This window comes from Gorilla gorilla, chromosome 17 (genome assembly GCF_029281585.2).
Source record: "Gorilla gorilla gorilla isolate KB3781 chromosome 17, NHGRI_mGorGor1-v2.1_pri, whole genome shotgun sequence".
Taxonomy (NCBI): domain Eukaryota; kingdom Metazoa; phylum Chordata; class Mammalia; order Primates; family Hominidae; genus Gorilla; species Gorilla gorilla.
The window spans coordinates 35,985,495-36,001,857 of NC_073241.2; the positions used below are offsets into that span (position 1 = coordinate 35,985,495).

A 16,363-nucleotide genomic window follows, 5' to 3' on the forward strand; every position below is an offset into this window, starting at 1 on the left:
TCCTGAGGGCAAAATCTTTATTCAGTTTTTATTTTACTCATAACACTTAGAACATCGAGTGGCAATTGATGTGTTTGCTAGTCAGGATATTATTCTGGTGAATACTGTTCATTCTATGTAACAAGAAATCACTGATGTATCAGTGGTTTATGAAAGGTTTAGTTTAACTGATGCTACCTATCCAAAACAGGCAAAGCAGTGGGACTTCCCCTTCCTGTGAGTCAGGTAAAATATTTGATACATGTTTTCATAGCCACAGAGATGGGGGGAAACAGAACATGGCAAAGAATGACCGGACTCTAAAAAGTTTTATATTCTGGATCAGTCAGAATTTCAACAGAAAACAGTTGGTAAATACAACTAAGAATAATTTGAGGAATGCTTCCATACAAAGGAAGGAGCATGAAAGAATTGTAAGCAATAAATCTGGAACTGGCGTTCAGTGAGGATAAAAACAAAACCTGGAAAAAGAAGGAGTAGAAGATCAGACCACCTGGAGAACAAAAGTGACCTTCTGTAAAGAGACACATGTAGGGAAGACAACCTCATGGGGAAGAGACCAACAGAATAAACACCGTGACCCTTTTCTCCTCTTCCCTTCTGCCTTCTTACAGGGTTCTCCACAGGCTGAACCTAACCTAAAGCCAGAGGGTGAGGGAGCCTCCTAATGTATTCATGAGAAGTCAAAAAAAAAAAAAAAGGCCAATGAGAGTCAGGAAGAGTGGAAAGAGTTGCATTAGAAGATATTTTACACATTCCTTTTTTTATGTTACCATTATAAAGTGATATATCTAGAAGCAATCTTGCACATCAATCTTTATCCACATCTCAGACTGTGTAAACTTTATAGCTTTCTGTTTCCCTCATGAAAAGTAAAGTATCCCATTGTAAGAGTAAGACAATATACAACTATGTTATATAGTGTTAACTTCTGTTAATTGTTTGTAAGACAAATTATTGGGGTGATTACATGAAATAAGGAGGTCTAAATTAAACTTTCAGTGGCAGAAAACCAGCAATATATAAGAAACAGAACAAACATTCTTAATGTATTTAATGTATTTCAATCTGTGTATTTAGCATCTACTTATAATTTTTTAAATAATTTAACTCTAGTTTTTAATATAGAGACCATTACACCATTTCTTCTTATATTTTTTAAATTATATTTTATATCATCTTTATCATTAGGATAAGCCGGGGAGAAATGTTGACTATATTGATTGATGTATCTGATATATACATTCGTGTGCCACATAATTATGTTTTGCTCAATGACAGACCATATATGTATGATGTTGGCCTCATAAGATTCTAATGGCCCTGAAAATTTTCCATCGTCCAGTGATATTGTAAACCACCTAACATTGCAGCAAAATGTATTGCTAGTGTTTGTGGTGATGATGGTGTAAACAAATTTGCTCTTCTTTCAGTGATACTAAAGTACACATGCAATTGTGTGCAGTACATAGTATTAGATAATGATAAACTCTGTTACTGGTTTATGTGTTTTATATACTACACTTTTTATCATTAGAATTACCCCTTCTACTTATGGAAAAAAAGTTAAAACTGTACAATAGCCTCAAGCAAATCTTTCAGGAAGTATTACAGAAAGAAGCATCATTACCATAGGAAATAACAACTCCATGAGTGTAATTACCTCTGAAGCCTTTTCAGTGGGACAAGATGTGGAGGTTCAGACAGTAATATTGATTATCCTGACCTCATGTTCACATAGTCTAATGTGTTTGTTTGTCTTTTTTTTGGCTTTTTGTTTATTTTTACAAGAAAGGTTTACAACATAAAAGAAAAAAAAAAAAGAAATACCGAAGTGGTTCCCCAAGACACCAATTTAAAGTATATATGTGCAGTGCAGGGTTACTGGACCAAGGCACAGTGCAATCAGGGAAATTTTATTTTTTGTTTTCTTTTTCCTAAAATGTTCCTTACTCCCAGTTACAAAAAATGTGTATTACAAGCAAACAAAAATTAACAGGAACAGAAATAACTATAAAGTATATTCACATTAAAATCAGCTTTGCTTTATCTATTAAAGGATGTAACACATTTGTGGTTTTCAGGACCTTGTAACTCCTGGTTCATTGGAAAGTACAGAAATTCTTCAGAGCCTCAAGAGTTGTGTTTAATGCATTATTTAAATAGTGTCCAACCACTAGTTAGATAGCTTAGCACTCAAATAGCTTTTGAAATCTCTGTAGACTCACCTCAATTGAAGAGTCCTGATAATTTACAGAAGTGTGTAGTGCACTAAGAGATCCCTGATGTACGATGTCTTCCTGTGGAGTGTTTTATGTGTTGATCCATTGGAGTGTGTGTGTGTGTGTGTGTGTGTGAGAGTGTGTGTATGTGTGAGTGTGTGTGTGTGTGTGTGTAGGTGGGTGAGTATGGGTGGGCGTGGATTGTGTGTGTGTGTGTGTGTGTATGTGTTTACACTGTGGTATGTGTCTGTTGGGGTGCTGCCATTTGGGATTTGGAAGAGTGAGGACCATTAACTTGTCAACATTCCTACATGCCTGCTTCATAACAAGTGTACTGAATGTGGCCAAAATAACTAAACCAAGTAAACAAATTAGACATTAATTGAAGTTAATGCTGGGCAGGAAAGAAGTATTCAAGACCAGGTAAAATGAAGAAATATAACCACATGAATGAAATTTTTAGATTGATTCGTAGAATGAGACAGGAATATTTTTAAAAATTTGTAGTTTCTAATGAATAACAGCATATAAAATAAGAATCATATGGCTCTCAATTGACTAAAAACTGTACTTAAGATTTGAGCCAGTGAAACAACCATATATGATCTTCTATTTCCACTTTTCTGTCTCAAGAATGACTTGTTAAAATGTTTTTTTGAAATTTTACATTCTCATCTTGAAAGAGCTTCACAAAACTTACATGAGAATCTGGATGCTCATAAGAGGTCTGATTTTTTAATGGCATGTTTATATTTCTGTTATGAACATCAAAGTCAAGCATTCGTTTCCTGAGCTGTTCTCTACAGCACAATTTAACTTGTAATGGAAACTCAATAAATGGTTGGTTGGATATTCAAATCAACACCTTAGTTCCATCAATTTTCATTTCATATAAAAATGCCTGATATTCTATACTCATCAATGAAACAGAGAGAGCTGAAGGAGGGAGAGCAGTTGAGACTGAGAGGATGACAAGCACTCCTCATTCTGCAGTGGATTTCCTACACTCTTCACTTCTGAATGCTTGGAAACACTTGCCATGCTTAGAAGATATTGGTATTTCCTAGGCAGCAAATGGGAGTTAAAGAAAGTCCATATTTCTATATTACAATAACTTACACTATAATACACAGATAACATACATTTGTAAGCTATTTCAATTCATAGAAAATGTACATAAATATAGATGAGCAAGGTGTAGGAGAAGGTTTAGTAATCAAGCTGAGTGTGATTGTGAGATTAAATCTAATATTATGCAATTATTGTATAATTGTATCAGTTGACATACCTGTTGAAACAAAAGGTGGGAGAGTTTTGCATGCGCTTCCGAAATGTACTGGATGATGTTAGGAGAGAGGTGGGTCAAGTGGCTAGGCCAGAAGTGTTTACTAATTGAGGCTTAGGAAAGTTAAGCTCCTAACCCGAGACTGGGAGATAGAGGCGTTCAATTGTATAACATTTATATTTAATATATATTTAATAATATATAGTAAATTCTTAAAATGCCAATTTTAAGTCTTTTCATTTTCTTCTTAAAAACAGAGGTTTTATTGCGTTTGGTCCACAGTCGGTATTTCACATTATCTCATAGCGCAGGGCCCCTGGGGGGAGGGCTCCGTGCAGTACTTGGCGTGGCCTGGGGCGGGGGGAGATAGAACAGTAGACCTGGTCAGGCCCGGAAGTGGAGAAGGAGGGCCGGGGCTCCTGAAGACCTACTGAGGGGCTGGGCGCGGTGGCTCACGCCTGTCATCCCAACACTTTGGGAGGACGAAACAGGCAGATCACATGAGCGCAAGAGTTCCAAACCAACATGGTGAAATCCTGTCTCTACTAAAAATACAAAAAATTAGCCAGGCGTGGTGGTGGGCGCCTGTAGTCCCAGCTATTCTGGAGGCTGAAGCAGGAGAATCGCTTGAGCCCCGTAGGCCGAGGTGCAGTGAGGCGAGATTACTCCACTGTGCTTCAGCCTGGGGGACAGAGTGAGACTCCATCTCAAAAAAACAAAAACAAACAAAAAACCCTACTGAGGGCCACGGAGGTGGGGGAGCTAGGATGGAGAAGGGTCAGGCTTAACCCTGACAACTCAAAATTCCACTACCTTGTACGGGCCTCAGTTTCCTCACGGGGCCCTAGCGTAGGTCTGAGGTCTGTTGGTCTGAGGGTCCTAGGGAAATCCAGCCACTCAGGAGCCTGAGATATTTTAGCATCGTGGCTGGGCCCCCTCTCCCAGGGGACTCATTTCCTAGCACCCTCTCCACTGTCCGCGCCCCATTCCTAGGGGAAAATTTTTTTTTTTATTTTGTTAATACTTCCTGAAACTTTTGCAGGTACAGAAACCACTTACTGATAGGCTGAGAAAAGGGGGAAGAGGAGAGGCAACCAGAAACCTTCAGGGACCCGTTCCCTCCATGTCCAGGTCTCTTCTATCCAGCACAGCTCAGCCCCCAGCCTGGACATGCCAGCGGGGACCTTCACCCTACACGCATCAGGATACGGCCTTGATCCCTTCCCCCACAGTCCGGTGGCTCAGTCCTGAGAAGGAACCAAAGCAAGGGGAGGTGGGGAAAAAACCCTGCTGCCTGATCGCACGCTGCCACTCAGACCCTCAGTTGAGTGGCAGCACTGAACAGCTTAAAAAAAAAAAAGATGAAAACACAGAAAAACCCAAACACCTAGAAGGGGAGACCATGTGTGGAGAGAGCATGCTGGGAGCCTCAGTAGCCGGTCTCCTCCTGGTAGTAAGGGAGATATTCAGGGACCTCCCCTGACCCCGGGCAGTCGCCAGAGCCCGAGGGAGCGCCGTGGGCCACTGGGCCTCCCCAGTAGTACTTGGGGTCGTATATCTGTGGGCCCAGGCCGAAGGCCTGGCCGCTCTGATGAGCGCCCTGCGTGTATCCCATCTTCAGGGACATGGAGGAGTTGTCACACTTGTCGATTCCCAGCTTGGTGTCATAGATGTACTCATTCCTCCTATCTAGCTGTAAGTTTGTATTTGTTAACCAACCTCTCCCTGTCCTCTCCTCCCTGTTGCTCTCCCCAGCCTGTAATAACCAGAATTCTACTCTCTACTTCCATGAGCTCAGTTCGTTTTTTTTTTAGCTCCCACATATGAGTGAGAACATGCAAGATTTATAATTCTCTGCCTAGGTTATTTCACTTAATATAGTCTTCCAGGCTGATCCATTTTGCAGCCAAGGAGAGGATTTCATTATTTTTACGGCTAAATAGTACTCCACTGTGAATAGATACTACATTTTTAATCTATTATGTTTTTGGACATTTAGGTTGATTCTAATCTTGGCTACTGTGAATAGTGGCTGCTATAAACATGAGGGTGCAGTTATCTCCTAAATATGCTGATTTCCTTTCCTGTAGATAAATGCCCCATAGTGGGACTGCTGGAAAAAGAAAAAATTCTTTTTCTTTAAACCTGATCATGTCTGTCCTCATAAATGCATGTTACACCCATCTCTCGCCATCAATGCCACCCCACCCCGAGCAGTTGTTCACTCTTCTCTTCCCTCGTTCTCTGCACCCCGTGTGCCTCCATACCCAGCCCCAGGCCTTTCTATACCACTTCCCATTTGAGGCACTGTGTTTTTATTCAACTTTGGTACTGTCCTTTGAGAATCTTCAACGTGATTTGGATACGGCACTTTTTATCAGGATGTTACATCAGAGTTGATAAATTCAAAGTAATATCGTTCTTTTTCCTGACAAAGTCAGCTCCTCCTTTCCACTGCACTTTCCTGCCGATGCCACCACTCTTTCTCCTGTTGTGTAGGGAGAACACAGGTCACCTCCCTGGCATGAAATGTGCAGGTGCTCAATAAAGATTTGTTGAATACATGAATGAATGTTCTTAGAGGACACCCTTGTACCTGGACTGGTCATTACATAGGTGTAAGTTTTATTCTCTAAAAGGGGTGCGTGAGAGTTTATACTAAGGTTGTAAGCATCCCTCAGGGCAGACTCTGGATGTATATTACAGAACTGCTGAACTTGTGGAATGTGCATGTTTAATACTGAAAATATTTAATGCCACATGTGTAAGACTTTTGCCAACTGGAATCTGAACATCAACAACTTTGAAGGGCTTATTCTACCTTCTCAGCACAAAAATACTTTCTATGAATGCATATATTTATGTGCAAACGTATAGAAAATTGACTTTAAAGTGTACAACAAATTTATTTTAGCAGTTGGCCCTGGGGACCTAGAAGGAGAATGAGATTGGGGTGGTAGGGGTGGAACATTAGCTAATAATGCTTTATTTTATTAAAAGTAATTACTGAAAACCAATGCAATAACATATTAACATGTTAATTGAAGGGGTTGGGAGTATAGTGCTTATATTCTTCTTTACATGTTTTAATATCTTTAAAATTCCTTTTTTTGCTTTTGGTAAGGAAGTCACAGTTTAATTGGCAGTATATCTCTAATGGTACATGAAATAATGTCTGATTTCTAAACATTGACATTCTACATTAGATGAAATATATTAACTATTAAGCTTTGATATTACACTATAAAATTAATTGAAGAAAGCCACCTCGCTTTGTTTCTTTTTTTTTTTAGTTATTATGTGCCCCATATGATCTGCAGGAATTTTTTTTCTAGGCTTTGATCATTTTAAATAAAATCAGAATTTGTTAAAGTTCAGTTAACACTCAGCTGTGAACCCTATGGTACTGTGGTCTTTTTCAATGGGAGATCTCTAAGCATTATTCCAAACTATTCTATGCTAATTGATCTATTGATAATTTATAATTTATTATGAAATACATTAAATTTCTTAAAAAGAAAAAGCAAAGAAGTAAAGGGAAACATTTATTACAATTTAAATAAAGGAATTAGCAGTTGAAAACAAGAAAACCTATTCTGAGCATCCATACTTCTCGGCAACCAAAACAATCAATGAAATCAATGCATTGGGTTAAACAGTTCCCAATTGCCCACTATGTTACCAGGAGAAAAAAACCCTTTATCATAGGGTTAAACTTTGGGAAGGATTTTCCATAAGGATCTTAATATAAAGGTTCTTGAATGACATAATGTATAAGGTCTTTGATAGCAACGCTACCCACAGTGCAAAGATGTTTTACTAGTCCTGTTGGTGTCTCAAATTGGCTCTCAGTAAGTAATCTGGACTTATCGTGAAATTATAATTCTGTATAGACAATTCGACTTACCAGGTTAGAGTGATGCAATCCAAATAGATGGCTTTATTCTGATCTGGCTTAACAGAAATCTTGAAAAATCTGGAGGAATAATGTTTAATATACCCTCAGTTCTCAACCATTCTTCCCCTGAAAGACAACATCACAGGCAGGACATCCTCCCAAGGGTACACACAATATTATGTACAGTTCCCACGTGAGAAAGCATATCACAATCTTAGTGAGAATGATGTTCTCATAAGGTCAGTTATACTCAGTGTGCATAGTTGTCCAAGTGTGAGTACGAAACCAAGTCATTCACAAGTACCACTAGTCTGATTATTAGTAATAATAATCCACTTGTGACATAGTTTTTCTTTGCTGAAATAAAATATTGTTTTGACACCATGGTTGAAATGTTGGTCTTAGGTCAATGCTCTCTATTATCTGTTGTTGTTGCCAAGCCTCTGAGAGGTGTTTTATGTGGGTCAAAAGGTCCCTTCCTGAGTCTTTGGTCAAAGCAAAGGAGGAGTACAGATGACTGAGAGAGTGATCATGCTGCTGTGCCCACCTATGTGGTAGACCTTGTTCCTGGGTTGGGAGATGTTTTGTGATCAGGGTGCAGTAGAAAGAGCACACTAGTAGCAGTAAAGAGAGGTGGCCCTGGCTGCAGTTCTGCCTCTAACTTCCTGAGTGACCTCAGGCTAGTCACGCAGTGACTGCTCCCCACATTTCTTTTTGTAAGCTGCAAGGATTGAATCAGACAATAGCCTCTAAGTTTCTTCTGAACTCTCATACTCAGGGATGCCAACGATGTTGGTAATAAAATAATATGAACATGCCAAAAAAATAAAAATAAGGAAGAGAAGTAGGTATGTAACTTTACTCTGGGACTCCTGTGGTATCTCACAACACCATGCTTCATGAACCCCAAAGAAAGCAAAAAATCCAGCTAGTGTTATAAATCCTGATCAGCTGAATTCTTTCACATGTTGCAGCCTGACTCAAGTTATTCATCGCAGAGGCCAGCAGCTCCCTGATGCATCCTTCCTTGTCTCTGGACAGGGTAAAAATAAGAAATTGGCCATTGTGAGACACTCTGAGTTTCGTGGGATTGAGCAGAGCATATTTTATATTCTTCTCTTGGAACTGCCTCTTGTTGGTAGTAAATGGTTGCCAGCACTGTTGTTTCTCAATAGACAAGTCCTAGAAATAAAGATAATTCAATTTTCATTCACTCTTAGCTCTTCTGCTACCAGTGTTCTTCTTTGACACTGACAGGGCTGCACCTGTCTTCCTGGCCTGACATAGCACTTGTATGGTTTGCCACTTGCCAGAAAATCCACGAGTCATTCTAAAGACCTTTTGCCCAGCAGAGACCACTCCAGTGAGCACAAATTGTCTAGTGTTTTTTTTTTAGATGGCCTTCCTCCTTGGCTCATTTCTCTCCAAGAACAAAGATATCAAGGTGTTCATTTAACAGCAGCTCCTGAAAGACAATCCAGCTTGGTTTAAATCTTTAAAGGTTTTCATTATAATAGAAAATATAATAGCAACAGTAGCATCCTCTGTTACATTGAAATTAAATTACAATTCTTTCTGTTGGGGTGGCAAGTATAATTCCTATCACTTCTCTGGAAAGCAATACAACTTACTAAAGATCACCAAAATGTTTATACTTTTTGGAACCAAAGCCTCACTGAAAAAAATTTATTCCAAGAGTATGATTCAACAGAAAAAAAAAACCAAGTAATATACATGTGCATGTTTCTCCCTGTGAAAACAACAGCACAGAATTTACTAGATAAGTTTTGAAACAGTTGGCTATGTGGTAACATGGAACAACATTCTCCTATAATGATGAAGGATAAAAGCTTAGAGAATAGAATATATTCTATGACTGCAACTATGAAAGAAAACATAGATCTACACAGGGACAAAGATGATAAACATGCGAAAACAGGTGTTAGATTCATGGATTATGTGTATTTTTCCTGCATTCAAATTTATCTTTATTATTGCTTTTTTATGTTCCCCTCTCCTCCCCCCAAAAAATCCTAAAGATCTTGAATATGCCCCTATCAGTATTTAACATTTCTTCTGAAACTGAGTCTAGATACTCAATCTGCTCCAGTTTTTTGAACAAGATGAGTAGCAAGGTTATTCTTTCCATTTTTTTGTTTGTTTGTGTTTTTTGTTTGTTTGTTTTTTTGTTTTTATTTACAGCCAGACACAGGTCTTGAATTGTACAACTGACTTCTCTGTTTGGGATATGTTACTTTCAATCATTTTCCTGATCCTCTGCATGATTTACAGAAGCCGAGTGGGAGGCTTTAGCATTTCCATGGTCCTCCTTCTCCACTATCATGAGATTCTTAGGTGAATTTTTTTTAGAGCCATTATTCTCCATTTACAAAGGCAGAATGCAGTGGCAGGAGCTGGGACTCTGGGAAACCAACAGCCAAGAATTCAAACTACAGCGTACTATGAAAAACCCAGATAAGATGTCCCCATCATATTCTATTATTGGGCAAAATAAAATGTAAACCATGTGCTCAAAAAAGCAAATATTGTGGGTGACAGTGACACTGGTATTCGGAAAGATGAAGAAATGCAATTAAGAAACCTGGCAAAGAAGTAAACATGCCATGTAGCTTACAAAAGACCAGCCACATTGTGTGTATTTTAATATTGTTTAACAGTAACACCTAATAAAGAGAGCATCATGATTGTGTGAACTACATTTTCGGTCATAATGAATGCTACAAAATTAACCTCCCGAGTTTAAATAGGCTACAACGTCTTGGGAAATATGCAAGAAGAATTATTTGATAAAGGTGACAGTTTTTCACACCTGAAAATAATGTTTTTCTCCCAGCCTATCTTGATCAACAGCCAGCAGCAACACATTGCAGATATAATCTCAAGACCTTGTGGCATGTACTTCTCACTACATGCATAACTTACTATGGGCAGAGGATCATGGAGATTTTGAATATAATTTCCCACATGACAGGAGATTAAATAGACCACATTGGAAGAAGCTAGGTCTCTGGAGAACCAAAAAGTAAACTTCAGCCAGTTCTGGAAGCAGATAAACAGCAGGAAATATACTTTCAGATGGGCTACTTTCTCAATAGTTCTTTCTTGCAAGAGCTCTAGGGAAAGTATGAGTTACTGGGTAAGAATGTAATAGAAAAGGGGCCAGCCTTGGAAAACTTTGCAATGGAAGAAAATCAGTGTCTCCTCATTTACATCTTTCTTTCTCCTCTTCCTTTGTAATGCCACCTTTCTTGGGATATTCCTTCCCGTAGAATACCCTGCCTGTCACCCCACGAGAACCTGCTCTTGAGACTGCATTTCTAATACCTATAATGAGATGTTATGTCAATGCCTTATCTCTCAGTGTGTGTATATACATATTAAGCTCTCTGTCTATGTTGTGCTTTCTCATGCAGGAATATCAGACATTAATGAACCAGTAAAGAAGATACTGAGGTGCAGAAGAGCTTTCCCAGTGTCCCGGGAGCCATTCTACACAGCATCCTACAGAATGACTGTGGATCTGCTGTGCTTAGGTTCTTTACTTGTGAAAACAGAGTAATAGTAGCACCTACCTCACAGGGTCATTCTGCAGATTAGAGGGGTTCTTTCATGGGAAGCTCTAGCACAGTGCTTGAGACATGGTAAGTGCTCAACATGTGTTCATTATTATTATCATTATCAATATTTGATGTAAAAGACTTTCTGAAAGAAATCACACAAGAACATGATCAGTTAAAAGATATATATGAATGAAAGTATGTTTGGTGCTGTCACAACACAGAGTGGCATAATGGTTAGGAACATAGGCTTTGGAAGTCAACCATCTGTGCTCAAAGCCTAGTGTCACCACACAGCTGTTGTGGGACACTGGGCCTCAGATTTCTAGCCTGAAAAATGGGGAAACAATGTCTGTCATATAAAGTTGCTGTAAAGATCAAACTAGATAAGAAATGTAAAATACTCAACAGTGCCTGACACAAAATAAACACCAATTAATGGTAGCAGGAAGAAAAGAGCACTTTTCACCAACATTTTACCTTCAGAAATTGGTTAAGAAGAAATGAGTGCTTAGGAACCTTCCTGTTAGAGCTGGGAACACAAATAACCCCAAGATATGACCCAACTGAGAAATGAGACACGAGAGTCAGCAGGTCTCAGGACTCGAGAACATATCAGAGATCTGGGGCCAAGGGGACCTCCCAATACCCCAGTCTTGAATTAGCCAGATGTGCCTTTCAGTCCTTGGCTGAACTGGACTGAGGCCTCCTCCAAAGGGAGAAATAAATGCGCATTCTGAAGAGAGCTGACTCTGAAAAAGAGAGAAACCCACAGAGGCTGAGTTTCACCAGCACAACTACTTCCAAGCACATTCCTCAGGTAAGTCATTTCTCTTCCCAAGGGGAGGACTGAATGAGCTTATGGTGAGAGGCCGAAAGCTTTTCTCCTTTATTTTTCCCTCATGGGAGAGGATGGAAGTGCTATCCTTTCTGTGGGAACCTGCAGACTATGGATGTTTCCCCCAGCAGTTGGCATTGACTGATTTATCTGCATGTTTCTCTGTTCACATCCTCTATATGAAGAATCAAAGTGGGAATAGCCCCCCAAGTAATCTGATAGTACCAAAGCACTATTCTAGTTTTGTATAATTTTTAAGTCTCTTCTTTAAATTTTTTTTTTTGCAGACTCCATCCCAGACACAGCATACCAGAGTCTCCAAAGGGCTAAGCTCAGCAATCTATTCTCAAGCTCCCAACAGGAGTCTTATATAGTCAGGCAGGCAATGATCATATATGGGGACCATTAGAAATAATCTAATGCATACCCTCTGAACTTCAAATTTTTAGTATTCTCATTTTCTGCTCAAGCTCAATTTCAACACAGTTCACAGTTTCTCATATCCACCATGGCATTCTGCCAAGGAACTACAACTCGTGTTCTCTAAACCCATCTGTTCTAAGAATGCTGGGCTGGTTATCAATTTCTAATGTACCTGCTTAAACTTTCCTCTCTCAATATGTCCCTGACTGAACTGCAGAAGACAGAACAACTGTACTAGCCATCTCTTTCTGCATATCCCATGTCCCCACAGAGGCCACTGTGTCTTCATAAAGCTAACTGCCACGATTTTCACAAGTGATATTTTTCCTTCATGATTTTCCATTTTCTACTTGAGCATTAAAATACCAGGGAGAAAAGGAAGATAATCGTTTAGCAGCTGGGAAAATAAGATATGTGCCCCAGCACAGTACATGCTAAGTATTCAGAATGTATAGTTACAGTAGATAACTATAAATTAGATAACTATTAAAATAGTTATATTAGATAAGTAATATTTTTCTTATCTTCAAGACTTAAAAAGTTAACTGTTTTAAGTGGTCAAAAAAGGAAGATACTCACTCACATAAACCCAATTAAAACCACATTTCTATAGATGGATGTAACAATCTTAATCCAAATCATTCACCAAAGTTGTTTAACTTTCTTAAAGTAAGGCTCTAGACATTTGCTTCTTTACAAGTATCTTGCAAAGCCATTATGCGGTAGAAGAAAAGTTTAAATGCACCACATTTTCCTACTGCATTGTAACTAAAATTACTACTCACAGGACGTGTATAGCTTCTGCATTTTGGTCCATCACATTTTCCACCATCTAATGAGTGTACTCTTAAGGTTCTCACTTTATCATCAGCATAACATATTTTGCTTCAAGAATGCCCAGTAAAGCTGAAATTTTTCATTTAAAGTGATAAAAAAATTCCCCAAATATCTACTTAACAATCTTAGATCTGAGTTTTAGCAAGACAGTTTAATGCATACACAATGAAAACACTATATTTCTCACTCTCTCTCACACGCACAGATTAAAACCCCAAAGTTTTCACTATATTTCCTCTTTCTTATACAGCTCAATTTTTAACATGCAGCTTCCTTATAATCTAAAAATAATTTTAAATATGATTATCATAAAAATATTTTAAAACAGAGATGAAATGTATAAAGGCAGATATAGATCATCCATGGTTACATTGGTTACATCACATTTCTTTAGAAACAGAACTGTTTCTACTCCTGTAGACAAACTTTTCTCTCATACATTTAAAGTGAGGTTAGTGCTGATGTAAAATTATCGCTCTACTCATGGTCTGAGTGTTTGCACTGTGTTTGAGGTACATTTTCTTCATTTTCACAGCCCCACCACTCTTGAGAGTATGAGTCAACAGAAGTTTGCAGGCTAAAACCATTCAATAATATTTTCATCAATACTGGAATGATAGTAAGTAACATTACACAACATCAGAGGCCAAAAATTTTTCTTTGTTGAAGCCCAAGATTTTAACTTATTCTTCATTACCTGAAAATACTGCTCATTTAACCTCTTTAGGAAAAAAAAAATTCTGTAGATGAATAATTCCTGCCTTAATGCTTCACCCAAGACAGTTCCTTCATACTTATCCTCCGATGCTTTGTTCTTTTCATCCATTTGATGTAGCAGGCAACAAGACTCACCTTTCCTTTGGTGATCTGACATAGCGATCTCTTATGTTTTTGCTAATTGTTTGATAAATATTTAGTAAATTTTTCCACGGTATGTATGCACTGTTTTTTGTAGTTCCAATTCTAAAGGTTTTATTAATGAATGAATATTGTCATCTTAAAAGAACAATTTCTCAGTGCTTCATAAACAGCTCTAAATGCTGGTTGCTTATCATCATGGTAAATACCTCTGTTCCCGTGAAAAATAAAGATTCCTTCTTCTGCTTCTTGGCAACTGCTTCCATATAGACAATGATCTGGATGACACTTCCATTGACACGGAAAGACAAAAAGGTTTTCTGGATTATGAAAAAACATGATATCCAACAGATCTTGATCGCCCATGTAATGTTTAACTTGTACATTTTAAGCCATGTCATAAGTATATCTCCTCATTGTAGTCACACAGTTGTCATATTATTCTTGAAATACTTCCTTCTCATTCAAGTCATGTTTGTCAACATAACTCCAGAGTTTACTCCAGCTTTTCCACAGTATGGATGCCTAGCAAAGCGACTATACCATCCTATTTGACGTTCCTTGTGTTCTGGGGCCATTGCAGAATTTGTGTGGAATTAAATTTCTTTAGTAAAGACCAAATATTATCAGCTGGTCTTTTAAAAATGCTATCAGTGTGAGAGTCAACTTCTTTCAGGAATAACAGCAAGGACAATCTCTGCAAACCACATGGTTTAAAGAGTTTTTCCACTCTGCTGCATTCTCACTTGGAAAGGTTATGGAGTATATTGTATAATTAAATATTTGTAGAAATGACCCCTGTCAAGCCTTCCTTTAAAGCTGTGATGTAGTTGATCTTCAGCAAAAATCTGGAATTGAAGAGGTTTGATCCTGAAAATAATAGCTGACTTCAACATGGTCACTGTTTCTTCCAGTCTTTCACCTAGATGCATTTTCTCAACAGGCTGTATTTTCAGACTACACCTGTCCCACCTGCCGGGATTCGCAGCGGGACCAGCGCTGCCCGCGCCTATCACCGCACCGCATCCGCCTCCCGCCAGCCAGGAAGCCACTGCGGCCTGCGGCTTCCCGCCACCACCGCGCACTCCTTCCTCCGGGGACATGGGGAGCTGGCTGAAGGTGTAAAGGAGCCAGCAGAAGCCTCAGGCCAGACACAGCGCCACCACGCGCGGTAGCGCCGCATGGCCCCAGCCGCGTTCCTCAGTCTCCGTCTCCGCCGCGCCCGCCTGGCGAACTGGAGCACAGGGACCATAGTTCTGGAAATTTATCCTTTTTCTCTCCATGGATTCAGCAGCAGTGTCTAAAAGAAAAAAAATCATCATCAATCATTTATATGTGTTTTAATATAAAGATAAAACACTGCGAACCAGTGGAACTGGATAGAAAGTAATTCCGTTTTACAGAACACATCTGTTTTTCAGGCTCTTACTTTTCTTAAACATAAAAGAGCCATATATATTTCTGTGGAATTCCCCTTTTACTTAAGAATTCATTATCAGCCAATTAGTTTAACGAGGCTGTTTTGTTAGAGGCTGTGGTTGCATTCAAAAATTAGAATAGGAACAACGACTTGTAAAAATTCAACACTTTATTTTATTTTTGAGACAGAGTCTCACTGTGTTGTCCAGGCTGGAGTGCAGTGGCTTGATCTCAGCTCACTGCAAAGTCCGCCTCCAGGGTTCAAGCCATTCTCCTGCCTCAGCCTCCCGAGTAGCTGGGATTACAGATTTGTGCCACCATAGCTGGCTAATTTTTGTATTTTTAGTAGAGAAGCGGTTTCACCATGTTGGCCAGGCTGGTCTCGAACTGCCAACCTCAGGCGATTCTCCCCCCTCAGCCTCCCAAAGTGCTGGGAGTACAGGTGTGACTTCACATTTTAACATTTTAAACTACCACTTACTATATTCACTGTGTCTGTGATTTAATATATCTTTTTCAGTGGCCACAAAATTATAAAATGGATACAGAATAGTCTCTTCAAAAAATTAAGGAAGTTCTTTCTTTTTCTTTTCTTTTCTTTTTTTTTTTTTTTTTTTGTGTTTGAGACGGAGTCTTGCTCTGTCACCCAGGCTAGAGTGCAGTGGCGCGATCTTGGCTCACTGCAACCTCCGCCTCCCAGGTTTAAGGAATTCTCTGCTTCAGCCTCCCGAGTAGCTGGGATTACAGGCGCCTGCCACCATGCCCAGCTAATTTTTTTGTATTTTTAGTAGAGACGAAGTTTCACCATCTTGGCCAGACTGGTCTTCAATTCCTGACCTCATGATCAGCCCGCCTCGGCCTCCCAAAATGCTGGGATTACAGGCGTGAGCCACAGCGCCCGGCCGGAAGTTCTTTCTTCTTAAAAGGATTATAAATATAATTAGTACTGGCATGACACTTTTACTAATATAGATTGACTTTTTGCTTCAAATAACCCATTCGTAC

General features: G+C 39.1%; 1 pseudogene; it reads right to left on the minus strand.

Moving 5' to 3' along the window:
* Positions 1-13,860: 13,860 nt before the first annotated feature.
* Positions 13,861-15,222, minus strand: LOC101136795 (glucoside xylosyltransferase 1-like; annotated as a pseudogene).
* Positions 15,223-16,363: the final 1,141 nt, after the last annotated feature.